General features: G+C 41.1%; 1 long non-coding RNA gene across 4 annotated transcripts; it reads right to left on the minus strand.

The window, feature by feature from the left end:
- Window positions 3,273-27,137, minus strand: LOC110398905. 4 transcript variants are annotated; one of them, XR_002438736.1, is made up of 7 exons: window positions 27,071-27,137; window positions 25,360-25,425; window positions 23,980-25,141; window positions 20,948-21,031; window positions 19,626-19,716; window positions 6,495-6,641; window positions 3,273-6,111 (listed from the first exon to the last, which is right to left on the minus strand). It is a non-coding gene; the product is annotated as an uncharacterized LOC110398905 (long non-coding RNA). The 4 variants fall into 4 exon arrangements; XR_002438747.1 differs by having other exon boundaries at window positions 24,886-25,144; window positions 27,071-27,112; XR_002438738.1 differs by lacking the exon at window positions 25,360-25,425 and having other exon boundaries at window positions 27,071-27,129.

Consider the following 27,724-nt stretch of genomic DNA (forward strand, 5'->3'; position numbering starts at 1 on the left):
CTCCTGAACAGATGCACCAGTAAGAGATGTGACAAAATGTCAAGTGGAATGTGCCTGAGGGCTTGGAATTTGGCCGTGGACATAGCAGATGAGTCCCCAGGATGGCATGTCCCCCAGAGGCCCAGCATGCTTTGGTGACAGCTGTGATTTTTATGGCCCAGCTTCAATGACAGTTTGGGAGGAGTCAGCTCCACTCTGTTCTGATAGGAATTTGGTTTGTCATCAGATTCTAAAATCCTTCTGATTTATGGCATCAGCCACTGTTGGTGTTTTACTCAGATGCATGTTCTGTACTCTTTCCCTGTGGATAAGAGACTGATGGACGTTAAGGTGCAAACAGTAATGTTCAGATTAAACTAACTGGGTGTAAAAGGAAAGTGGTAGGTCATGATGTAATAGGAAACATTGAGAAAGCTCCAAAAATCATTCATTAAGAGCACTTTATTCTGAAAATGCACAGGGCTTCCACAGCCATACCGACACCAGGTAATCTCTGTGGTCCACAATCTGACTGAATTGTGCATGTTGTAGGGAATTAAAAGGTTTATCACACAGTACTCAAAGAACTGCCTGATAGCATCTTGAGACCTCTCTCAATTATTTGTCAGTGATCTTGGGAATCTGGAGATGTCCCAGTCAACTGAAGGCTGGCAGTTTTCCAAAAGGGCAAGAAAGAAGACCCTGATAATTACTGGTCTGGCTGTCCCACTTCAGTGCGTGGCAAAAATATGGAGAAGATTATTCTGAGAGTTAATGAAAAAAACCTCAAAGACAATGGAGTCATTGGTCATCACCAAAACAGATTCACAAGGGTAAAGTCCTGTTTAAAAAGCTTAATTTCCTTTTATGACACAGTTACCCATGTAGTTGACCAAGGGAAGCCAGTGGCTGCAATTTTCTTGGATTTCAGTAAAGTTTTTGATACTGTTTCTCATAGTACCTTTCTGCACAAAATGGCCAGCATATGGCTAGACAAAAACATAGTGTAATGGATGAGCAATTGGCTGATGGATTGAGCTGAAAGGGTTATAGTAAATGGGGTTACCAACCACCAGTGGCTGGTCATTAGTGGGTTCTGCAGGACTCTCCATTTTAGGAACATTTCTCTGTGATATTTTCATTGATGACATGGATACAGGACTTGAAGGTATACTAAGAAAGTTTGTAGATGATACTAAACAGGGAGAAGCTGTTGACTCCCTCAGGGATAGAGAAATCTTGCAGAGAAAACTTGATGAATCAGAGGTCTGGTCAATCACCATCTGCATGAAGTTGAACATGAGCAAGTGCTGGATTCTGCACCTCAGATGTGGCAGCCCTGGACATATGTACAGACTGGAGAACAAGAGGCAGAAAAGCAGCCCCATTGAATGGGATGTGGGGGTTCTGGCTGATGGCAAGTTGAATCTGAGTCAGCAGTGTGCCCTGGCAGCCCAAAGGGCTAAGTGTACCCTGGGGTGCATCAGGCCTAGCACTGCCAGCCGGGCCAGAGGAGGGGTTATCTCACTCTGCTCTGTGCTGTGTGGCCTCACCTTGAGCACTCGGTGCAGCTTTGGGTGTCACAATATAAGAAGGACATAAAATTGTGAGAGAGCATCCAAAGGAGGGCTACAAAGATGGGGAAGGGTCTGGAGGGCAAAATCTATGAGGACTGGCTCAGGTCCCATGGTTTGCTCAGCCCAGAGCAGAGGAGGCTGAGGGAAGGCCTCATGGCGGCTGCAGCTCCTCACAAGGGGAGTGGAAGAGCAGCCCTGAGTTCTGCTCTCTGGTGACAGTGACAGGATTTGAGGGAACGGCATGGAGCTGTGTCAGAGTAGGGTCAGGTTGGGGGTTAGGGACAGGTTCTGCCCCAGAGGGCGGTGGGCATGGAACAGGCTGCCCAGGGCAGTGGGCACGGCCCCGAGCTGCTGGAGTTCAAGGAGCATTTGGACACCACACTCAGACATAGGGTTTGAGTATTTGGTGGTGCTGTGTGGAGCCAGAAGTTGGACTCAGTCTTTGTGGGTCCCTTCCAACTCAGGATATTCTATGATTTTCTGATTCTAACAAAGATCTTCCCTTTGGTACCAAGTCCCCTTGTATTTGCCTGTGACAAAGTAACCTCTCAGAAGGGTGATCTGTGAACGTGCTTGGAACAAGAACTTTAGAAGTAGGTGTCAAATGCCTACAGCCACACAGGGTAAGGGCCATGTCAGCACGGCACTACTCAACTCTTCAGCTCCCATTTGGTGTGACCTTAATGTAGATTTCCTTGTTCACTTAGCACCTAGTAGGGAACCAATCTGGCACTTGCAGAGTCATTTAGGATGCAGGCTCCTGGATTTTCTGACCTTTCATTTTGCAGTCCTGTTAAGACACAGCACTAATGTTTCCTCTGCTAGTCAAAAGTGCCATTTCCTCCAGCACAGGCATTTAATTCTCATCTTAAGATAGGATGGTATAGAATAAGGTAGGTTCATCTGGTGGACCTCACTGGTACTCCTCATGAGCTCTGCTATAAATGTGGCTGTACAAGCCTGAAGACTTCAAGGATCACATTTCTTGGAGATGACAACAAAATATTCAAAATCACTGGGAACCCTGTGGCCAAATTGTGTGTGCTCTGTGGGATCAAAAGCGTTCTGACTGGTGGGAATTCTCAGCATGGCACTTGGGACTTTTCCAGTAAAATGCATGTATTTCCTGCCTGGAGCATGTTCAGATGCACCACCAGCCTTAACATCATCCTTACCCTTGGGTTTTAGGCACCTGCCTCTCTCTTTTCTTCAGACATTCTGCCACATGGCATTTCTAGCAGTTGGATTAGAAATTACTTCCATTTCCACTTTCACAGATTCATTGCATATTTGTAAAAGCACATCTTTGTAATTCTCCTGTAGTCCATTTTTTTTTCCCACTCAAAAGATGTGAAGATGCAATCTTCTACTGTACATTTCTAAAGAAGTGGGTAAAAATTAAGGGAAAAATATGAAATTATATTCAACCCTTTTTTATCAAGCACAAATTGAAACGTTATATTTCTTATTGAAAGTTATCTGACCACAGATGAAAAAGCCTGGGAGAATCATGGCAGAGCAAGAAGAGGCTCAACCTCATTCCTTGTCATAGAGGATGCAGCAGACACAGAGAGTCTCCAGAGATCTGTCACAGCTCCTGGGGACTTGGAAAAAGAAACAAAGTTGAACTAGCCCAAGAGTGGAACAATTCCAGATGGTTTCATAAATCAGATACAGTTTGGATCTGTTGAAAAACTTCATCTTTGTAAGAAATGTCAGAAAGGTCAGTCAGTACATCTCAATACTTCTGCTGTGATGTAAAATCTCAATAGTTTTGTAATCAATCCATGGCAATGGAAAATTTCTTTAAATATCAGTATTCCCTGGTGAGCGGGTACTACAGATTAAAACTGCATTTTTGTAGAATCACCTTTTTTCTCCATTTGCCATCCCAGTACTCTAGTAGTGGTGTTACAGTACCTCTCACAATTAGTTCAGTGTGAGAGAGGTATATGAATAGCAGGAGAACTCTATTCGCAAGGGACTGTTCAGGAAGAGCAGTTCATAGTCCAGTTATCATCCCACTCCACAAATGTCTGATCAGATAGCAAATGCTCCCCCTGGACCTTGGGATCCTTCATATAATCTGGGAACAACACTGAAACAGGTAGGGTCAGCACCACCTGAAACAAAATAATACAGTTCTTATGAATAGTCTAAATGTTTTCCCCTGATTTCCAAGTGACTGAGAAAAGCAGGTACAATCCTTCTGTTTTCATATTTAGAGCAACAGCAACACTGATGTGCAGACTTTGGGCAAGATGAGTGGCCAGTGAATTGCAGAGAACACAAGGACCAGGTCAGTACAACTGTTAACACAATCAGAACGTATGAATCACTGATCTTAGAGCCCAAAAACTCCTGAACTCCACACCCATTTGAATAAGCAATCAGAATTTCAGTACCATCTATCTGCTTCTAGACTCTGCGACACTTCATAGATTTTTTCTCTGAGAAATGTTTTCCAGATTTCTTTTACTTCTTGCCAGTGATACAAATACCACAAAACAGTCTATCTCAAAGTGTTCTGGCAAATAATTCAGGTGTTGGCTATGATTCTAATACACATTGGCTACATTAGGCTTTTATAACATGTCATCTAGCCCCTGATAGCTACCATGTGGTGATAACGATTATTCAGTCTAAGCCCTAAATGAAATGAAGAAAGTGCATGTGTGAGGAAGGAACATATCTCTGCAGTGATGTTCCTATTCCTACACTTTCTGCAGTTCCTGGAAAAAGAGTGAATTCAGAGGCCTGGACTGTTAACACTGCAATAAGTTCTGCTCTTTCTAACCTCATATTTATAGTTTCATCATCACTATTTGTCACTACTGTATCTTCATCTTTTTTCTTCCAGCTTACTGATGTAGATGTGGAGAGCCTAATGGTGCAACTCACATATGTCTGTTAAGAAGGAAAATTGATTGTGTCACAGCAAATGAGCTGCTGCTGGTCTGATCAGCCTCACTGAAGTCAAGGTTTGCACTCAACTGCCATTAGTTTGGAGTTACGTGTCAGGTATAATTTAATACTGAGAATCTAGAAGTGTCTGACTGGACTTTGGAGAGAGCCTAACCACTCTGTTCTGCGTGTCAAATTAACTACCCAGTAGTGAGTTCCCCTGGCAAAATGATCACCCGTTGGCCAGCTGCCACACCACAAAGCTCCCCATACAACCGTCTCAGAAATGGAAACTTGTTATTCTGTAGCTGCCCAGTGAATACCCGTTCTGTCAAGGCTGGAGGGAAATATTTGGGGCAGGCAGGCTGAGAAAACAGAGAGGTGTTGGGTGTCAGAATTGATTTAAATGGGCTGCAGCTTTGTGCATAAGCACTGGAGCTCAGCAGACAGAGGATGGGAGGTAGCAAGAGTTGGGGGCTCAGAGGCAGAAGAAAGTGTGCTAGAGATAACCTTGAACACCCAAGAGCTTCATCTGCATGTAAGAACAGAGTATTGTTTGTTCCAGCATGACATGTGAGGTCTTCCTAATTTTCACAAGCATTCACAGGTAGCAGTTGTGTTTACAGAAGGGCTCCTGGTACACTGCTGCTGGTGAATCGATGAACATTACTCCCCAGGTGCCCTTACAGGCTGAGCTGCCAGGGGATGAGGTAAGTACGAGAATAACAGACTCAGTCTCAGCAAATGTGATTCTGTGATTCTGAAATCACCTCTACTTGAGTCAGTTGTGGAGTTAACGGTGCCCTGCACAGCACTGCACAGCAGTGACTGCAGTGACAAGGCCTTTTTAAAGAACTTTAGCATGTACTGAGCAATTTTGGATGCTTCTCCACCAAAGAGATCCCAGTGTCCCTACAGCCTCTGCCTTATTCAAACAAGGAGACCTGCTGGAGCACATATCTCTAATTCTAAAGGAAACTGGGCTGGTAAGGGTTGGTGAATACCATCTGTCATCCAGACATGCAATTGGCTCATATTCAGAGTGTCCGGATGCCAGGAGTTGGAAAGGATTTGGCAAACTTGGATGCCTTGATATAGATGTGACCATGATTTGGAATCATAGGATCCTGACAATCCAGAGGAGGTAGCCAGCCCAGGACCCTGCTCAAAGCAGAGTCAGCTATGAGATCAAAACAGATTGCTCAGGGCTTGCTCCATCTGTGCTGTACAGCTTCTCTGGGGAGCCTGTCGCACTGCTTTACTGTCCTCACTGAGCAAGCTTCAGGTGCTTGAGAGATTTTCAATGTCTCTATGCAACTAGAAGGCAAAAAAGAGGGAGAAGATATTTACATGGGATGACAGAAAGTGCACCACTGTACATTTACTGTTTATTCTCTGGTCTTTTCATTGGATGCAGGCTACTCAAATCAGATCAGATAACACAACACAATGTCACAACATTTTTTTTTCAGACTATTGGCTGCTGTCATGCAGATGCCATGAAGCAAACTCACCTATGCAAGTACAAGATGAAGTGTAGCTTGTATGGACTGTTAAGCAAAGAAATGCCGTTCTTGCCATATGCAGTATTAAATTCTCAGGGTCAATCTAGGGTATACCATCCTGTTCCATTCTTCCTTACCTCACAATGCTGAAAATAGATAATTCAACAAGTTGGTCTTCTGAGGAGAAATGTCTTTCATGCTGTAGAACCATCAGCAAGAAATACCACTCTTCCTCTCTCCTCTGTAAGCCACATGCTTCTCGAAACTGACAGGTACAAGGGCCTGATAACTAGGTGTGACTCCAATGCTGCCATACTGGAATCAACACAATCACAGGAAAAGTTGTCCAGATCCATAAGAAACCCGAAGATATTGGTCCGCGCATGAAACCAAGGGGTAACATATTGGGTCATACTGAGCTAAAACTGATAGGAATGAAAGTGAACCTTCGTTCTTCTGCTCCTCTATTCTTTTGTATTGTCTGACACTGGATACATTCAGAGAGTACAGATCTTAGAAACACACATACTTGCCATTTTGATCAGGAGCACATGACATATACGAGTACTTCCTTGGTCATAAATGATATTAGTTCTTCATGCTTTCAAATAGTTTTTCCTCCCCAGTTTCGACCGTCCATTGAATGTCAGCTCCAGTCTATGATGCCTAAACAGAGCTGAGAAAAGGGACAGGAACCCTAGATAAATATGTTAGTTACAAATATGTTTCAGTTTTCTTCCAAATCTGTTCTGAAACTGTTGCTAGGCTTGGCAAAGTAACCTACATTAAAATGTATCTCACGTTAAGCCACTTCCTTTCTACTCATAAATTTAGTTTTCTCTTCCTTTCTATTGCCTGTTGCCTGAACATAGGAGCACTTTCAGGAGGCTTTCTGGCTTATTCCACCTCACAGAAGAAGACCCCTTGACATGTTTGCTTTCTCCTTTCTCACATCCAGTAACATTACACACAAGAAATCCTTCTAAAATCCATTTTGTATCAAGAAAATGCAAATCTAGTTACACTCTGCATTACGTATCACTGTTACATGTGTACATTCACATTGTTCACTTGCTTACAATAATAAAGGTATGTTCATCATAACTTATTTTCATAATTTATTTTATTTATTTTGCAAATATCAACATACTCAACTTGTTAACAATTCTGTTGGGCACAACCGAGCATGGGATAGTCTGATCTGTCACCCCATCAACTGTTGAGCTGGTTTAGTGTATTTTGTTACTTGGCTCTTTTAGCACTCCTGACAATCTTGGTTTAATATTTTCAAAGGCATCACTCTGCAGAGTCTGTGAGTCTACAATAATAGTGCCATAACTTGTCAGATTTTCTGCCTTAGAGACACCCATCACTCCAGGCTTGATAATGGCATCTCTGATAAATGGTTTGCTCAAAGACATCATCTGAACTTGGATATAGTATACAGGTGTGTGTAAGCATTAGCAGCTTCTTAAATTGGTTCAATCTTTATGCTTGGACTGGCAAGCTACTCAGAAAAGATGCTCACATGTATTTTCACATCATCCTGGGCCTCCAGAGAATGTGGATGGTCAACAGGCTTTATAAGAGCACAGAATTAAGCAGACATTGTACCGGTATGCAGCATGAAATATATTTAAATCACTCAAGAGTTTTTAGTGGTCTCTGACGGCTAAGAGAACTAGATACCTTTAATCCTAATGAGAAATTTGTCTGTTGGCAGAGATGTCTACAGAGAAAGAGAAAGAAATGTGTACCTGAAAGATGCGTCTATCATCACTTCTTTCCAATGACGAACATTTTCATATTGATGTACTGATGAACAATATCTAAAAGCAGTAGACTTTTGTAAATCTTCTCCAGGTATGGACTTTTGTCCTTAACATATCTTGAATTTCTTTGTGTTGCCCAATCTGAATCTAGAAATTTAATGCTACTTTCATAGGCATTTCCAAACTATTAGGGCATGTACTTGTCTTTTTACCTACTGTTTATATGACAAGATTGCTTTACAAAAAAGGTTTTGTTATTTATTATAAATACAAGGGGTAGCTGACTATTTGATGAGATGTTGGAATCACTTGTGTGTGTTTTGGAAAAATAAGTACTCTAATCTCAGGGAAGGCCCTGAGGCCTGTAGGAAGTATTAATTCAGCAATATCAACATCTGAAGATATGCCACAAAGAGGCTGATAAGAAATGCTGTGAAAGACAAGAAGGTTGTAAAGTTTAGCATGGAATGATAGATATAAGTCATGTGGATCATGCTGAATTTTTGGAAGTTTTGGGTGGGAATTTAGTATGATGACACCTCCATCAACATGGTTAAAGCAGAATAATCTAGAATTCTGCTTATTTGCAAAATATGACTTCAGAAAAAGTATTTTGAGGATTCCATATAATTTCATTTGGGCATTACATGTTAAAAACGTCTATCCCCCATTTATTTCTGGAGGAATATGACAATTGCCATGCCTGATCAAACAGCAGTGAAAGGTATCTTGCTCTCTTCTCTCCATACTCATGTCTTCAGAAGAAACTGTGCATACCTGTGTACATGGAACAACAGGGAAAGCTCCTTCCTAGCTTATTCCAGCAGAAGTGAATTGGTTCATACCATTTGTTTTAAGATTATTTTCCACAGTAACTTAATCATTTTCATTTACCATGTAAACATTCAGCTACTTTTGAATCTCATTTAAATATTGACACAGTCCTCAATTGTTAGTGACCACTACGGACTCGTTCTAAACAACTTAAAAAAAATCTCCTGGGGTTTACCTTTTAATCTGATGCTGCCACTGAAATTCACAGATATCCTTTACTTTTATTATCATTTTCACTCTGACATTTCTCCTTTCTACACTGAGCAAATTTGGTCTCATCACACTTGTGGAAGTCTGTCATTCTTACAAGCTTTTTTGTCATGTGACACAAGCCCTTTCCCAGAATTTACCTGGAGGTGTTCGTTACCTGGCCAGTTCCATCTATGCAGCTACAGCCCAGGCTAGCAGCATACAATACAAACTATCCTGACAGATTTGGATTTGCTGTTGTGCCAGCCATGTCATTACCACCAAATTTTCACCTTGTTCCTTTGACAGAATGAAATGCAAATGTTGGGAGACATTTTGAAGATGGCTTGTGAATTTTTACTTGCCCACCTGCTGTTCAGCATATGTGGAGTATGATCTACTTTGAAATCACAAGTCCAAATTCTGTACAATTCAAACGCTGTCAGCTTGTCTGAGACAAGCTACATAGTGTGTATGTTTATGGACTTGTCACTGACCTGTATTAAGAGCCTGGCTGTATCTCAGCCTGCAAAATCAAATTAGAGCAATGGAAAAGTATAATTCTCTACCCTCCCCCAGCAATACCATGCTTGGAGAACAGCAGGTGCAAGTTTCAAGGGCAGGTCAAGATCACTGTCAAAATGTGGCCCTTCATGCCAAATTATCAGTCAAAGATCATCTCCTCTTCCTTCCTAACAGCCCATAACAACAGAAGATCCCACCGGAAACTTGAAGCTTGTCAGCACTGTGTTTGGGTTTCAGTATATTCTTTGTAAATAAAGATCCTGTAGGACATTAAACTCAGCCTTCTAGTGAAATCGGAGCTGAACATATCTGCCTTACAGTTGTGTTTTATGTAGTATGTGATAGGATGAAGGCTGGTCTTCATGAAGGTTTCAATTCAGGTTGGTTGCATCCTCAAGATCTAGCACTAACACTTCCATAACTGCATTTTGGTTAGAGTCAGCTTATTTCATACACTCAACACTGGTACAGATCGCAATTCCAGATAAAATACTTGGCAAAATAATTAGACTGCCCTGCACACCCACTCCTGGCACTCAACGGGCTTGATGAGCAACAGCAACCTTTCCCCACATCACTACCTGGAGACATCTTTGTCACCAAAGAAAGCCCCAGAGCGTAGACAGTCTTCATGAGGCACCTGGAAGGCCAGTGCCACAGGCCACTCTGCGTGCAGGGATGGGATTGGTAGAACTGAGGGCCTTTACACAAGCCCCAGTTCCTTTTCAAGATGACAGTATGCACTATGTTGAAATTTTCCTTTGTCTCCCAATATCAAGAACACGTAGTCCAAACCCATGAAAGGGCAGAGAGAATTGCAGGCAGAAATAAAATGAAGATTTGCATTCTTCCCACTAGCTGCCAGCCCATCCACAGCTGTATCTGATCCCTACCCCCCATAAAATGCTTAAACTTGATGAGCGGTGAACACTACAACTGTCTGCAGAATGGCACACATACTCCTTCAGCCAGCCTCCTTGAGGTAACTAGCTTTTCTTGGTTGCTTCTCCCAGTCTTCAACATCTGAATTCATGGAAGGACCCTAGGAGCCCTTCTGACCTTGAGCAAAATAAAGATTTGTGGAGCCAATACGAAGAGGATACCAGGTTTCTTGCTAGCCAAAGCAATGACTGAACTTATAGGCACAGTATAGGGTGATTTCAGTTTAGAAAGGAATCTTTCTGTTCTGTAAATCTGATGCCTACTCCGCATTAGTACTCCAACACGAAACTAACACCAGGCCTAAAGGTCTTTAAGTACTCTGAGATAGGTAAGGAGACAGAGATTCACATACAAGAACAAAAAATTCTCTAAAGTCTTTCCAAATATTTTGCCTGCCTGTTTATTTTTGGCCCGTTAGTGCCTACCACCAGGATGAGCAAGGTGTCTAGAAGGTGACACTTTGAATCATCATCTCACTACTTCACAGATTTATAGAAGCCATTATATATTTCATATAGGTCTGTCAGTTGCTGAGATCCAATCCATGCTGACGTTATCTGAAGCAAAAGCAAAGCCTTTATGGCCATCCCACCTAATCAATGTCTCACTTAACTCATGCTGCCCTTTCCTTCCCCAGGATTTTCAGTTCAAGAATGAATTACATCCAAAGGCTACTTTCTTCTTAGAGAAATAACGAGGCTGAAATTGTCTGGTGCTGTGATCATTGAGTGTGATCACTGAGAAAGCCTCAAGGGAGCCTTCCCAATTAACCTCAGCAGAGTGCTTTTGAAAGCCTACCAAGAGGAAGCCAGCCAGTTTATGAGTTTCTTTCAGGGATACGACATTTCTGGGTGACCTTGTACACCACAGGAAGTTTCTGATCTTAGTGGCTTCCTCAGAGCTGTAACTCTAAAATACTCCCTGAAACAGTCCCACTACAACTGCAGGGCTTCCCAGCTTCCGTGCCCCATCATGTGCATTCCTCTTGGTATTGCAGTGCCCAACCTGTTTCTCATGAGGACCAAAGCACCCGTTTCCCCATTGCCTCTTCTGTGGCCTCCCTGTGTGCATTACCCCAGGTGCAACAAATCTTTTTAACTGGTCACATTTCTCAATCACACTTTCAATATCCTTTCCACAGCTTTTTTTTTTTTTTTTTTTTTTTTTTGTGAATGGGATCTCCCATCTTGTTAACATCATCTGCACTTTTTTGTTCTTATATGTGTTACTGTGCTGTGGATTTGGATGCATTCACACATATGTTCAACTGCTTTCAGCCTAATGATTAACCCCATTTTCTTTACATCCATCACATGCTCTCACCTCATTTACCATGTCATAAATCCTGTGTGATCAGATAACTTAATTAGAAACTCTTTTTATACTTGCTTTAATCATCAGCAAAAATATTCAGCAGTGCAGGACTAAAATCAGACCTCCATGGGAACTGAACAGAAACACATACCCCTTCACTGAAGATTCCCCATTAGCAAACAGTTTTCATTCATTTAGCTGACTTCTAATTTGTTTAATATGCACTATATTATCTTGGCACAATCCTAGTTTTTAACCAGAATGCAAAATACCTTTAAATTACATTTTGTAGAAATTGAATTCTACATTAACAAGATTAGTTTTGGCAGCCAAGATCACAATCTTTCCAGTGAACAATGTGACACTATTTTATTAGAATCCATGTTCCATGAAACTTCATTGACTAACACTCACTAAATTTCTGTACTTCAACTATTTATTGGTTGTGTACCACTGTTATTTTTCCCAGTATCAGTATCACCCTAACTGACCTGTACCTTCCCTGTTAGGCTACTCATCACTTTAAAATGTCAGCAGACTAGCTTCTTAATATTTCACTGGAATTATTCCAGTTCCTCAAAACTTGAGAAATTAAATCCCGTATCTCAGAGTGGTCCACAATCCACTTTAAAATGTCTTGAATGCAAGTTAACAAGATCTTCTGACTTCAAGATATTTAAACTTTCACAGTTACTGTTTAACTCAGCCACTGTCAGACTGTGCCACATCTACCCATACAGTACCTTAAAGCAATAGATCTTATTTTGGGCTACTTTCCAAGTTCTGTGCTCCAGGAATTGCACAGACTTTTGGCTCCTTTTCAGAGGAATATATTGTTTTTAGGTTTTGGAGCTCTCTACATTTTGGTGCCTGATATGATGGTCATGACTGGTCTGACTGAGTTTCTTCTCTTGATGATATTTCTTGTGCAAAATCACAGCTACAGAGTTAAACATTTTCCAAGGAAACTCTACATTCTGAGAGATCCATGTTTAGCACATAAAAAATGGTCTATGTTTCATCTTTCCTTAATCAAGGACAATATTTTATTTATTTTTTATTTACATTTTACTTACAATCATCTGACGGCTTGTGGATATTTGGTACTAAAATCACAAATATTCAGTAAGGTAATCTGCATTGGATTTCTTACATTTGTTAAAACAATCTGACTGTCTGAAATGTTACTGGTTTTGTGTTTTGTACAAGATATGTATCTTCCATATGTGCTAATTAACTTGCGTGTGTGTGTGCATCTATATAAACTACATATATCATCAAGATATTCTGCATGCCTTATTAATATTTCAGCCTTAATGAAGAGTTATTACTAATTGTCCTTTACCTCTCCTCTTTTCTCATTCCCTGCTAAGACACTATCCATAAATCTGGGAGACCAATTCTGTATGCCAGCCAATCAAAATATAATAATTTACTTCCTTTAATTTGAATAAATCTTTTTACTAGCCTGATTATGAAAAGCAGTTACAGATAAGTAAACTGTTTTTCTTAAGTCTTTTATACGTATCACCAACTGTGTAAGTATCCAGGCTGTCTTCTCATCCATCCTCAGTAACACTCAGGGGTCTATTTGCTAATTTCGGTTAAGATTGCTTTTCAGACTGAAAGATCAGAAAATATAATTCCTGTTGCTGTTGCAGTACCAGTGTCTGCAACAGGAGACACTCCAGATGGTCCTTGAGACACAGCCTTAATAACCAGATGTAGAGAAGATAGGATGCTCCCTTTCAAAAAGTGTAGCAGATTCCAACACTCAACTGAACCAGTAAGAAAGTCTGTATTTTTAACACTCTGTTTTTCAAACACTGGTTAAGTTGGAGTTACTGAAAGCATTCTTTAGAATGGCCTTTTCCATAACAACCACCCAAAATTGCAGAGCAGATGGAATATCTGTGGAATTCTTTGAGAGTCAAGCAGTAAGTGCAGTGTCTTTTTTAACTGTGAAGGTGATGTTCACAAGCCATCACCACAAGCTGCAGTCCCCCTCATGCTCTCTCAGCCTCTTCCTTTCTTTTTGCAGTTGTCAGTTCTGTGCATGTAACAAGACTCCACTGAAGACATGCAGCACTTTCCATTCTCTGCAGCAGCATTATGCACATGCTCTACTGGCTCAGCTAATCCCTGTGTTTCTCGAGAATGGAGGTCACCTCCTGGGAGAGGACTGAAGGGAGATTCCTCCTCCACTGTGGAGATGCCAAATACAGCAACACATGGAGCCAGTTGGTGTGAGTTCATGAACAAAGTGTGACATGTGAAAAAAAAAGATCTATGCAGCGGGTGTTCTTTTCTGACATTTCCAAGTCTATAAAATACAGAGTGACTATTAAAATGCAAAATGCAGACCTATTTCATCCCACGACTGCTACAGGGTGGTAGTAACTTGAGAAGGAGAAGGGAGTTATCTGTATAATTGTTTCTGATTCAAGGACAGAACTTCTTTCCAGTTTGTTTTTAGGTGATGTTGTACAAAGGGGCAAAGAATGAGCTCCTCTTAATCCTGTTATACGCAACTGAATTGTTGGCTTCCTGTACTCCACGATCCCTCTCTGCTCTGACGGTGTTTTGAGAGTGGTTTTCCAGCATTTTCCTTTCATGTTTTTTGGATATCAATGCCATTGTCGAGACAATTTTTTAAACAGAGACACAGACCAGCTAAGGATTTGAGATGAAGGGCAAAGGTTTGAAAGAGGGCCTATCTGCAGTGTGTTCAGCTGGGGTGCCCTGGAAGCATCAGCAGAGGAAGTAGGTATGGCTCTGCACTGACTTCAACTTTCTTAGACCTATTGCTGTCATGACCTTGGAGAGCACATGGTCAATATTCAGAGAGAAGGGCAAGGCAGCTGGTGTTTTATGTCAAGGTTGTGAGTAACATGGGTAGAACTCTGTCTCAGGGACAGCTGAGGGCAGTATCCAGAGTTCTCTAATTTTGATACTGCAGACCTCACCACTTCTGCTGGCAAAACAAGTCTCCTGTAAGGCCTTCTAAACATAGGCCTGCTGCTTCACAGCAATTCTGAGGGAGACTTAATGGGACAATTGAGCTGACAAAGGTCTCATTTACATGTTCACTGTAAATAGGATTGTTCCCTCAGGGATTTTTGCTCTCAAAGAACAAATACTGGACTAAGGAACTCTCAGCCTGGGATATGAGCATTTTCCTCTGCAAGGGGCAATCAGGTATTGTGCATAATTCTGTGTCTGCTGTTGCATGAAATCCAGGTCTTCATAGTTTTGTGACACAATCCTTCTGCCCTTTGACAGCCTAATGAAAAAACAAATAAGTGAAAAGTCCCCCCAAACCCAAACAAAACACTGTTCTCCTCTTTCACTATTATTTGACACACTATTTGCAGATAGTGTTCATGCTTATTATTTTCTTAGTGGTACTGGCTGCTTTTGCCCATTCTCTCTTGCTCTACTGCCTGGAACACTGAGCTTGGCAGAAGCTGCTGGGAAAATCTTATCCTAAATCTGCCATAGCACTTTTAATGAAAGAGAAGGTCGTAGCCATGATGTCCTGGCTGAAGGCCAACCTCAGTAACTGCACACTGGATTCTTGTAGTTCCATGCACTTTCAACCAGAGTCAAGATTCTTCAGCAATGCCACATGCCATGCACTCTGATGCTCAGTTCATAACAAACTATATGCTCCACCATCACCTGAGTACCCACTTCATAATAGTCTCTGCCTTCTTTCAGCATCACCCCAAGATATGTCACTTTTCTATGCCTGAATAGGTTTAATCCAGAGCTGTAATGTAAATATTTTTCAAGCTTTATGTCCTGTGTTTTGCGCTAATGTAACATATTAAAGACCATTGCAGAATGCAACGAGCAGGCATGAACTCATTAAAGAAATCATGGCTCTGAATTTCCTAATATTTTGAAATAGAAGTCTTAACTTTCATGACACATCATTTATATATTTTTACAGTATTACAATCATATTTTATAAGCTATCTGTTCACGTGCTTCAGTACATCTGATCTACCATTTCTCAGGCCCTTGAGGAAATGGGAATGTTTCATGCTCTGACTGAAATTCACCAGATTCCCTTCATGCTCCTGACACAAGTCATGGCAAATAATTCTACCTAGACAGCAGGTCGCTAGTAGTTGCACCAAATCAGAAACTACATTGCATGCTCTTGTGTAACAGAGGCGGAAAAAATATTTAAACCCTTGAAGGTAGGACTTATTAGATAGTAAACTTGTCAACGTTTACATGTTTTGTTCTATAGAAAGTCCTGATATCAACATTTATTTTGAACCCACATCTGGACAAATTGTTGGAACAGCAATATTTTTATTGAAAGCAAATTTGTCCTTTCTCAGAAAAAGTTTAGCTTCAACTTGGTTCAATATAACTGTGTCCTCCTTGGAACTGCTGCCGTGCCTCATGAGGGTGATACATCATGCTTTTCAGTTGACAAAGTTCCCAGCCAGCATCCTGTGATGTTTTGTGGCCATTTGACTCTCAGAGTACATTGCAAAAATTTAATGAGAGAGATAATTATGATGCATTATGGGAGTAAGATGTCTATAAATTACAGTGTCCACAAGGCACATTGTAACTCTTATGGACATAAATTAAAACTGAGCTCCTCCATCATGAAATGTTTTAATTCAGTGTTTCAATTTAGACTGAGCAAATTCAAAGCAAAGCATTTTCTTTTTCCCATTGGGGAGTAAAAATCTTGAGCAAAATGCCATGGGGAAATTCAGAGTTCTTAAAGACTGCATCTCCATTCAGAAAAAGATATTCATGGGAAATATACGACCTCTTATAATACATACTCAATTTCCATATATTTATATAAATATGTGTATATATATATATACTGTAACAAATAAAGAAATATAAGTCAAATCTGCTAAATATAGCTTAATATACACTTGGTGATATATAAATTGCAGTTTGACGTGTAATAACCAAGTAGCAAGTTGGTCAGAGAAAGTCAAAGAGCATTTTTTTTCTAATCCCTATACAGATGAATCTATGTATTACAAGCTCAGCCCACTGGAAGTTATTTTTCTTAGTTTGTCGGGAAGAAGGACAAGAGAAAGTAGAGGAAAAGACTGTGCAGTTCACCCTTGCCTTGATGTGTGCATAGCACTGCCAGGCCCTCTGTTACTTAATTATTATTCCATAATACTCCTAGCAATTTGGAAACTTCTAATTACTTTTGCCCAGTTTTCTGGCTTCCTATTTTACTAGATTATTTTTTCCTGGGACAGAAAATAAAAGTGTTTATGCATTGGTGGCAAACTCCAATGTGTACCTTCCGTATTATCATTGTTCATTATGAAAGGTTTCACTTCACTTACAGCAAGCTGTGAATTACTTCATTTTGGGCTCCCAGCAAAATTATTTCTTGTGGCTTCTTTTGTTTGTTTGTTTGTTTTCTGGAAAACATGCTGCTATTTATGCCCCAAAGCAGAGTCTTGTCCCCCAGAATTTGAGCCATTTGACGCAGAAAGATATGAACAGCAACAAATCAAAACATCTCACAGTTTTTAGTGAGGTATCATCATGAGGAAAGTATGAAATTGCCTTCTATTTTTATTTCAGGATCCATGAGTAATTGTAGTCTGCTTTGGATACAAAATAATGGCAAAGCAGCTTTAGAAATTAAGGATGTCACAGTGACACTGCTGGTTTTTGGAGGGTGTTGGTCTTTCACCACTACATCACGATTTCTATAAGAAACATTTCTATAAGAAACGCACTGGTGGTGGTAACTTGGCTCAAGCTGCAAGAGAGCCCATGGCTGCATCACCTCTGTTGGCCAGATCCTGCTTCAAGCCCGTGGGAAGGGATATTGCTGGTGCCACTGTGGTTGCAAGCAGCAAAGCTGCTAGAAGATGTATACTCAGAAGGTTCATTGTTGGAGGCAAACAGAGAGAGTCATCTTCAGCCTTCCCTCAGGTTTCTGACCACCAGCTATCTGCTTCATCCCCTGCTCCACTAAGCAGCCATTTGTATCTGAAATGTTCTTCCTACAAATGCCATGGCAGCTTGCAGCTCTGAGTGGCTTCTTGATAAGCAAATTGGGCTGCTCATTTTCTGTTTCTCATTTTGCTCATTCAGTTACAGGGAATGACTTGTTGCTGTACCCAGTTATCCACACCCATGACCTTTTCAGAGTCTTTGCTTTCCAAGATGCATGCCCACCATCCCCAGAGAAAACTGCTGTTTGTGTTGATAGATGCAAACCTTTGTATTTGGTTTAATTCAACCTTACTTTTGCCTAAATGGTCCTGTCCTACCAGGTGATCTAGTCTATGCTGGTAGTCTCAATGAGTTCCCACTCTACCTCATCTTTTTAGGATACCATCAACTTTGTCTTGTCTACAGATTGTATTGGCTATGAGTTTGTACTTCTCACAATGGGACAACACTTTTCCCTGTTTGCCAAGATTGCATGTTTGCTGATTCCATTCAAATGTATTGCTGTAGAAAATATGCTGAAGATAAACAGTATAACAGCTGACAAAAGAAGCCGGAAAATACTGCCTCAGGAAGAGGACTAGCAAAATGCACTGTATGGTAAAACATAGGGCAGAAATTGTTTAGGACATACAGCTTCACTACTCAGTCAAGGATACTTCCAGCTTTTAAGTATACGGGGGCAATGTGGCCCTGTGAACCTTCTCAAGAGACTCCAGCATCTAAGGAGAACAAGTCTGTACAATGCAGGTTGCCTTTTCTCGGTGTCCTGAGCCCTTGCTGGATGACAGCATCACCATCTGCTGCTGCAATTTTGAGCTACAAATAGCATGAAACATTTTTTCCTTCCTCTGTGCCCGCTATGCCATTCATGACACCAATGTCCTGCTGCAGACCCGTACAGTCCTTATCCCATTTACACTCCTCCCCTATATTTGTGCCAGACTTATTTTGAGCCATTTATGTGAGCCATTAATCATAGTGTGGTTAGTCATTTAAAAACAAAAAGAATTACTTGTCTGTGGACGTGACAAGTCATTTCCAGCTACTGAACAACTTGGCAAGGGATTTTCTTTCTCTTTGGTTGAAAATACTCTAGATACACCAGGGAGGGTTTTATCTGTGTGTTTGTATAGAGGGAACATGCAAATATGTCAGAGGGGGCGAGATGGGAAACAGCCAACTCTTGAGCAGTTGCTAAAAGATGACACTTTGTAAACTATGTTGATAACCCTCTGTGGGAGGAATAGCAAAAACTTAATTAGTACTGAAATATATCAAGAGAAGTCTTATTTTTAGAATTCAGGAGAGAGCCTGCAGGGACTTCTTGTATTTAACTTCTTGTGCAGTGCCTTGACTCAGTGGCAGGGTGAGACACCAGAATAAGGTGACCTACAGTTTTCAGTGATTTAGCTCTCTTCAGTCCATGCAAAAGTCTCGCTGACTTCTAGGAAGGGTAAAGATCAGTCTTGTATTTTCTGGGTTCTAAACTAAATTGAAGAAGTAAATTGCAAAAGTAATATATGGTCAACTATAAGGTGACCAAAATCAGTTTGCTACTGACACCTTGAGTACACTTGTAAAGATAAGGAACCAGTCTGTACTTCACCTCTGTGCTGGTGATTGGCAACAGCAAGAGACAAACTGCTTTTCCACTTTATCAATATTTTTGTTTTTAAAAAATATATTGTGTTTTTCTTTGCATTGGGACATGCCTCAAACCTTTTTAAAATTACCTTCAAAAGGACAGATAGTAGATGGAAGAGCCGGTAATAAGTGATAGCACGTGAGAGGCTCAAGACTAGGTCAAGTATGACTCAAACACCAAAGTCTTACTCCACTTCTTTACAAGTCACTACCTCAGCTAAGTGACTTTTGGCTTTTCTAGGCCAGGGTAGTCTCATTACAGATTGGAAGAAACTCTTCTTTTGGATAAAACTTTTTCATTAAAAATAGGTTTGGCCCTGCAAAAAGTTGCAGTTTACTGATAAGATGTTCAACTCAAATGTTCCTCCCCAGTCCAAATAATATTTTTCAGCTTTCACTTTGGACCAGTCTCTTCTGGTAGGTGGATTTTTCCATGTTGCTTCAGTTTAAGAGAATAGAAAACTTACTGTAAAATCTTCACTGTCGGTGGCATTTAGATATTGTAGTTATCTGCAGAGGCCATTCCAGGTCCCCCCTGAAGGAAGTTCCTTGGTTTTACTGAAGAATACAAGATGAATAGTGAATAACAATAGAATTGTACAGTGAAATCCATTTGCTGAGAGCCATAATGACGGAACAGCTGTGGCTGCCTCTTCCACTGGGTCAAAAGTCAGAGACAGCATAGCTGAACACAAAAATATGGTGAGCAAATCTTTGTACAGTGTCACAGAAAGAAGCCTAAAAATAGTTCAAATCTCCTTTCTACTCTTATTTAAATAAATCATTTCCAGGGAGAACTGACACTTTGCAGCCTCACAGCCATATTTATAGGAGGTGGTAATAATTTGCAAGAATGGTCTAAGCTGGGGGGAAGTAATTGATCTGGATGGCCAGGACAGATTGGTGATGAATGATTTAAACCACAACATTGTGAGCTGAGATTAAATAACAGGGAACTTCATAAAAATGATATCTGAGCAAGAGAAAAGGCTTTGAGGAGGTGTGAAAGATTCAGAGAGCTTGAGGCGCATCAGGTCAGGGCTTTTGATCTCTCCCGACAGAGCGCTTCTCCAGCAACACAAGACATCAGTACAGGGGATGCTTGCAGCCCTGAGAGACACAAAGAACATGTCCAGGCTGCTCTACTGCACCACACAAGGAGGCGAGGTGTGGCAATGCCGTGGAAAAGCAGACAGACATCCTTGCTTCCTTGGGTCACTCTGTATAAGGCCAGTGGTGTGGGTACGGTCCAGATGACTGTCAGCCACAGGAAGAGCTGAGTAAATGACCTGGCTGTAGCCAGCCAGTGACCATGCTACATGGATCACGCTACAAGACTAATGACAGCACTACTGTTACATTCAAGAGCATCTGTCTCATCTTCACCCCATATTGAGACACACAGATGGTTGTTCTGGGTTGGAGTTCCCAGATCTAAAGCAAAGCCTGATCATTAAACCAGAGAACAAGCTGCCCTGCACAACACCACACTGTGGGTGTCCTGTTTCCTGGAGGTTGGGTAGCTCTAAACCCCTCTCGCTGCAACAAACAGTTCCCTTCTTTCCATTGCAGCCTGGTAGATAAAAAGAAAGGAAAACCAGCCACGCCCAGGAAAAGGGAGTTTACAAGAAGTGCTGAATGTAGCTGAAATGTAAATGTCAGTGTACCACACAGGAAACCCAGCTCTGAGCTACATACATCTGACTCTCTTTTCATTTTTTAAACATCTCCCTTAGGCCAGCAGATAGCATTGCTTTTTAATAACAGCTACACATTATCAGACACTTACTATTCAAGGAAGAGTTCTGAAGAACGCATCAATTCTAACAGGCAAGACAGTCTTCTTGATCGACATAATTTATTCAGTCTATTCCTAAGATGAGGAGGAAGCAAAAGACAATTTTTTATTTAGCTGTTTAAAAGCATCCAGCTTTATAAGAAATTGTTGCTCAAGGAGAAGCAATATTTTAAAGTCTGTAAAATTCTCTTTTCTGGGGAAATTCAACAATGGAAATTTTCTTCTCTGTGCTGTCATGTCCTCCTGCTAAAGGGAGAAGGAAGTTATCAGGGATCAGAGCACATTAAAAGAGACTTAAGAAACCATCTACATAACTCCTGCTCCTGCTCCTCATAGCAGTGATTGAATGCTGCCTCCTAGAGAATCTCAGCCTTTCCGAAGTTACGTGGAAATCTCTGTTTGAGAAATCAAATTGCCACTGCAGCTGCTAACTCCTCCTTTATTTTCACTGTCAGTCTCTGTTCAGGGGTGGAACGAGCAGGGCTGAATGAAAGCATTCATCATCATAGCCATAGAAGCTATTTAAGAGATAAGAGTGCCATACTTGAACCACACCATTTTTCATGACATGAACATGACTGCTGAACCAGAGGGCCAGGTCATTCTGGGAAGCAGAATGAAGAGCTGGCTCTGGTGATTTGAGAGCAATGGACAAGCAATTGCATTTCTGTTTCCTTAGCTGCTCCAGAGAGGAGCAAAGCATTCTGGTATTTCCTGCTGTATAGTGAAGAAGACAGACCAGAAGGGGTTAATTCATTGGCTACATTGGAAAGTCTGCTTGTACCTTGAAAAAAGGACAGGATATAGATTCATTAATTGGAAGGTAGTCACGTGCCTTCTGAGACCAATAGGAGAAACAAACTGTTGTGGATTTCCTCCCTTATTAGCCAACTATTAACCATGTTTGGAGCAATATTGCAAGCATGCGCACGGCAGATAGCATGTCAAGTGGCCACTTGGACTTCTGAGAACCCACTCTGTTGTGGCAAGCACAGGCCATGATTAGTGCTAACCATACCGTGAAGTGGTTGCAAGCTGAATTAAAATATGTCATATGGATAGCCACTAATGTGATTGTTTGGAGTTTTGAGGAAGTGAGTGAAGAAAAGATCAAATACAGCACAAGGGAAATCCCTGGGAGACAGAAAGGCTCAAGCCTTTGTATCTCCCAGCTGGAAAGTCGAGTTGTTGAAAGGAGACTGTGGTTTTAAGGAAACTCACTGGATAAAATCTGTCAGGGTGATAAAATTAGTTTGTATTTTTGTTCTATCTCCAGCAGCACCCATGTTATTCCCAGCATGGTCATGATTTAGGTCTCAGCCCCCATCTGCCTGCTTAGGGGAGGCTATCTCATTGAGTCAGCTGTCTCAGAGCCACAGATGTTCACAACACTGCTAGCCTGCTGCAGTAGTCTTTCCTGGCAGAAAATTCAGTGATATTTCTTTACCTCTGTCTGAGTGTCCCACACCTGCCTCTTTGCCTACTCTGCCATATCTTCCACAGCAAATGCTTTTGGAGTCCCCAGTGTCACCACCTGGAGCTAAACTCAAAGGCAGTTGAATCAAATTGTTAGGGTGGGATTCACCATATCTAATTGCAGATGTCTTCCCTCACCCAGGGAGCTCTTTACAATCATAGAGGGAAATAAACTATTTTAGGACACGGTCTGTTTCACTCATTTTAGATGGCGGCATTACAGTGAGGTAACTAGCACTCTGTAAAGGGAGGCTGTGCATTCGGACATCTAACTTGGAGGAAGATGCCCACAATGGGTCAGCTGTATCCCACCTCTAATGACTGAAAGGAGAAAGTCAGTCATACATGGTCACGTTCAGAATTTACATAGTTCTCCACTGAAACCATTAAGCCTCTTCACATCATGTGGTTCTCAATTAAATTTGTGAAGAAATCAAAAACAATAAGTGCAAGGAACTCTTTAGAGCAACATCGACCTTAGACAAAAGTATCATTGGTACATGAAAAGCCAGCTGCCACTCACAGCTTCTGGCTGATGGCTCCAGGCTCCATGAAAGCTGTATGAAATAATGACGGATACAACAAGGGAAAAGAAAAAGAACAGTCAAACTAGGATTTGCTAGGAAATGTGGCTCTAATTATTTTTACTAAAGCACAAAGGTTTTGCTAAAGCAAGACAGAATGAACCTACAACTAGTATCTAAAATACCCCAAGTGACTAAGCAGTACCTGACCCAGCAACATTTAGCTTGAGGTTACTAACAACTGGTTGCCTGGAAACTGAATAGAAGCAAAGGGTATAAATATAATGGTTTATTTTCATTAAAAGGAGCAAAAATAATTTTATGTGAGTCAGATGAGTTTCTTGAAATTCTTTCATTTTTTTACAGTATGAAGTGATATTTGTTACAATATATTGTGTTTTTAACAGAGTAGGTAGTCTTGCTGTGAATTTGCCTAAAATGTTATATAATGGTAAAAGCAAGGAAAATATCATAGAATCATAGAATCATAGAATGGCCTGGGTTGAAAAGGACCATAATGATCATCTAGTTTCAACCCCCCTCCTGCGGGGAGGGTTGCCAACCACTAGACCAGGCTTCCCAGAGCCACATCCAGCCTGGGGAAATATATCTACACTGATTTTGAAAGGCAAGGACTTTTCTATCTTCCATAAGTTCTATTATTTAATTGGCATTTGATTGGAAAGAAAAAGCCACAAGAAAACATAGAATTGACTGAAAACTCACATCTTCCAACAGTTTTGTGGAATGTTTCTACACGCTGATGAATCTGAGCATTACTTCAGTGTTTTAAAAGCAGGGATTTTGATACTAGGATGTAATTGTTGGTTCATTCTGGCTTGTGGCACCAGATAGTTGTGGCCCACTCTGATCTAAATAATGGTGTCACCTTTACATCTTGATTTTTGGTGTCATAATTTGTATGCTACTGTTTACTAACAATGTGGAATCCTTGATATTTTAAGCCCCAAATACACAGCCCATTTATTTACATAGACAGCCTTATTTTATACTGTTTCTTACCTGGAAAGTGATGGAGTCTCTCTGCAATGGAAAGGACCAGTAAATGACACAGCCACGTAGAGCAGTTGCCAAGGCAGGGCACACTGCTGTCTCCCGCCAACATGAACATGGGCCACAGTATAAAGGGGAAAGATGGGCAGTCCATGTATGCTACACACTAGCTGTTGAGCAGGTCAAGGGTGACAGAGCATTGCAGATGACAATAAACTCAAGCTGAGTTTAGGTTTTCTGTGGGAGGCACAGCACATGATAGAGCCTTGATAGCTGCAGCACGAGACTCTACAAAGCCTCACGTCTCAGGCTTGAGAGGTACCTGCACTCTGCTCTGGTTCCACAGCACAGCACTGGCACAGACCACGCTGGCTCTGTTGGGTTGGCTGCCATGGTTCCAAGTGGAGTCCCAGAGCCACCACACCCTCCTTCAGACCCAGACATGGGGAACCAACCATGTGCACCGCTGAGTCAGTCACCAGCTTTGGCCTTTAGCTTAATGCCCACAAAATTAGAGGTCTCTCCACTGTGTTGACAGCTGGATCCATTTTGCTTATGACTACCCTCCAGCATCACACTGCTTTTCTGATTATTCGGACTAGATGACGCTAAACGAAACTCATCTGAATTTTTCAGATTTCAAACAGCTCTGTGAAACCAGAGCGCAACACAGCCCTAGGTAGCTACCATCATTCATTCTCAAAAGACAGCTTTAAACAGAATAAAATCTATGTTTGATTTGGTCTTTCCAAACACTAGGGCTTATTCTTGGATGCACACAGTACCCTGGGACTATATTAAAGAATTCATTGTTAAAGCCTGCAGGCCTCAATAAATATGTCTCAGTCTTCAGCTTGCCATTTTAAAAGAAATAATGCTAGCAATATAGATAAAACTAATAAAAATAAGCCTCACACTTCATCCGCCCATTATGAATATCCTCCAGTGAGCCTAGAGAAAGGGCGCCGTGCATCTTGGCTGTCTGGGGAGCTCTCTGAGAATGACATCCATCTTGAAAGCACACCACTGCTCCAAGTGTCCTACTGTGCAGGGAAGAGTGACACCACTTCTCCCTGCAGAGCTTCATGTCGAAATTCTTTTGTCAACTTTGACGTCTGCAGGAAGCCAGTGTGGGAGGTCTTGGTGTGCTGCAGTTGAACGCGTCTGCTGTCTGCTGAGAGAAAATGAAGACAATTTCAGGTGAGCTAAAGGCCTTTCTAAATTATTTATAGCCTCTATGCACTGGCACCATTAGCCAAAAGTCTACAGAAGTTATTATCAGACCATGACCCAGGAGTGAGGTCAAAGACTTCAGACCCAACCAATAAAAACTGTATTCTGGATTGACCTGAAATAAAGGATCAGCCAGTCCTGGAAAGACCAGCTTACCTACTGATACACACTGAAGAACACCATATTAATGTTCAGGGTCCCAGATCCCAGTTTTAATAAATCCTATAATAACAGAGAAAAAGACACGTAGTGAGAACCACAGTCATTTACCTCATCTCTACAGTGCTGTCTGTCCCCTAGGCAAGAGGGCAAAAGTACTTTACACTCTTGGCAGCATAGCATGGATTTTGCAGATGAGAATGGCCCCATATGAAGTAACCTTCAGAATGAAACTCTTTTTTTTAGCCTGCCATGGTGAAAACGATAAAAAAGAAAGAGAGAATGAAGGGCAGTAAGAAGGAAAGTGGAGAAAAAAAAGGAAGGGAGAAGTAGAGAGAAAGGAAGAAAGGAAGACGGGAAGAAGGGAAAGAAAGGCAGGAATGAGAAAGGAAAAACTTGGGACTAATGACGTGAGAGAAATAGAGGGGAAAAAGGTGAGATAATAAATTATAATAATATATAATATCTAATAATTATAATAAATTATAAGAAACATCTAAGAAAAAAAGCCTGTAAACATGATTACAGGAACTATGTGCAACCTTAACAGCTTGTGTAGAGTTTTTAATAAGAAAATAAGTCTGATTAAAAGCCTACAGAGGCATTAACCCATTCCAGAAGGATGAAGAAATTGAAACATGGCTTCTTTGCTCACAAGTAGAGCACTGTGCCAAGTCCTTTTTCCCTCAGCTGTTCCAGAAACTTACATTACACTCATCACTTGTACTCATTTGTGCTCCTTTGCATTGTAAAGCAGGAGAATAACTTCATTGTAAAGACAAGGGAAGAACTTTGGGCCACTCTGAAATTTTGCCATCTCTAGTGAAGAAGGTTTAAATAGTGACAGAAGCTTTACAGCACAACACAGACACAGAAACAAGACACTCCATCTTGGGGAGATGACACATACCAACTTCTAGCCTTGTTATTGATGTCCTAGCAGATACAACCAGACCGGATTATCCTGGCAGAAGTGGTAGCACGCAGCACAGGAGGTGCAAACAGTCATTTTAACTCATCACAGGAAAACACATACTCTCACATGACACATTTTGAGGGCATTATTGTGAGTAAGAGACACCTATCTACAAAAGAGTGCTATAAAGCATTTATAGCCTTCTCAACACAATTAAGATACCGCTTGAAAACTGAAGTTCAGTATCTATTGGGCATACACCTATTTAAAATGCTACTTTTACTGCCAAAGCGCTGGGCCCAGGAAAAGAGAAGGAAGAATAAAAGTCAAAACCTTTGGATTTAAGTCCTTGAAAAGCGACAGCTCATGAAATCACAGTGAATCTCAGTAACTGTCACCTGAATGCAAATTCTTTCCACTTGAAAAGTAAAATAACAGCAAATAAAAGTATTCATGCTTTAAATAAACAAATGAAAACCCTTCAGAAACACCCCAAGCCCTAAGAAGTGTTGCAATACAATTACTAGGAAACTTGTACACACATTCCCAAGGAGCTGTATTTATCAGTCTCTGGCTAGGTTACATTTTTTCAAATAAATAAACAGTATGCTTGTGACTTTCTACCACTTTATGAAAACAAAGTTATGTAAATGCCAGTTATTTGCAGCATAACCTTTCTAAAGAAACCTCAGCTGATGTCAGGTAATTATTTGTCACCCGAATCTAATACTTTCTGCCCTGTGCCAAGTCATTTTCATGGGATCTGCACGGTGTGATATGGATCAGAAATACCTTTGCCATCCGTCACTGCTGAAAATCACTGGAGCTGGATCCATCTGCCTGTGTTTACCTAGCAACCACAGTCGCGTTGCTAACGTGAAGGTCGCCCCATGTGAACCCATCAATCAGCAAGCTGGCGTTTTGAGCCCCGTACGAATATCAGAAGTAGGTTCAAGGGAACAGCTTAACCCTTCCCTGTTTTAAGAGGCCGTACACATCTATACTTCATGAAAGTACTTTTCAAAGTCAAATTGAAAGTGACCTTTAGCATGCAGCTTAATAGCTGTACCTGCAAGATATACCTGTGACCTGCACATCCCAAACTGTAGTTCTTGTAGTGAATATATCCCAGCACAGACAGTATAGCCAACTGACCTGAAACTCCTGCCTATAAATTTTAAGAAAATTCTTTCTAAAGTATATACTCTACACTGACTACCAGCTTTAGTAAGAATATTGTTTAAATATTTCAAGTCAAAACACAGTGTTACACTGAATGACAAGTAGCTTTGATTTTCTGTGAGGTTTAAGTGGTTCCTGTATTTGTATATTCCTAATTTGATTTTTGGTGGTCCACATCAAGATTATAAATGCAGTCAACTGCTCAGACATAGTTTAAGGTAATGTGCTATATGCTTTTTCGCCTTGTACAGACCCATGCCTTCA

This window comes from Numida meleagris, chromosome 1 (genome assembly GCF_002078875.1).
Source record: "Numida meleagris isolate 19003 breed g44 Domestic line chromosome 1, NumMel1.0, whole genome shotgun sequence".
NCBI lineage: Eukaryota > Metazoa > Chordata > Aves > Galliformes > Numididae > Numida > Numida meleagris.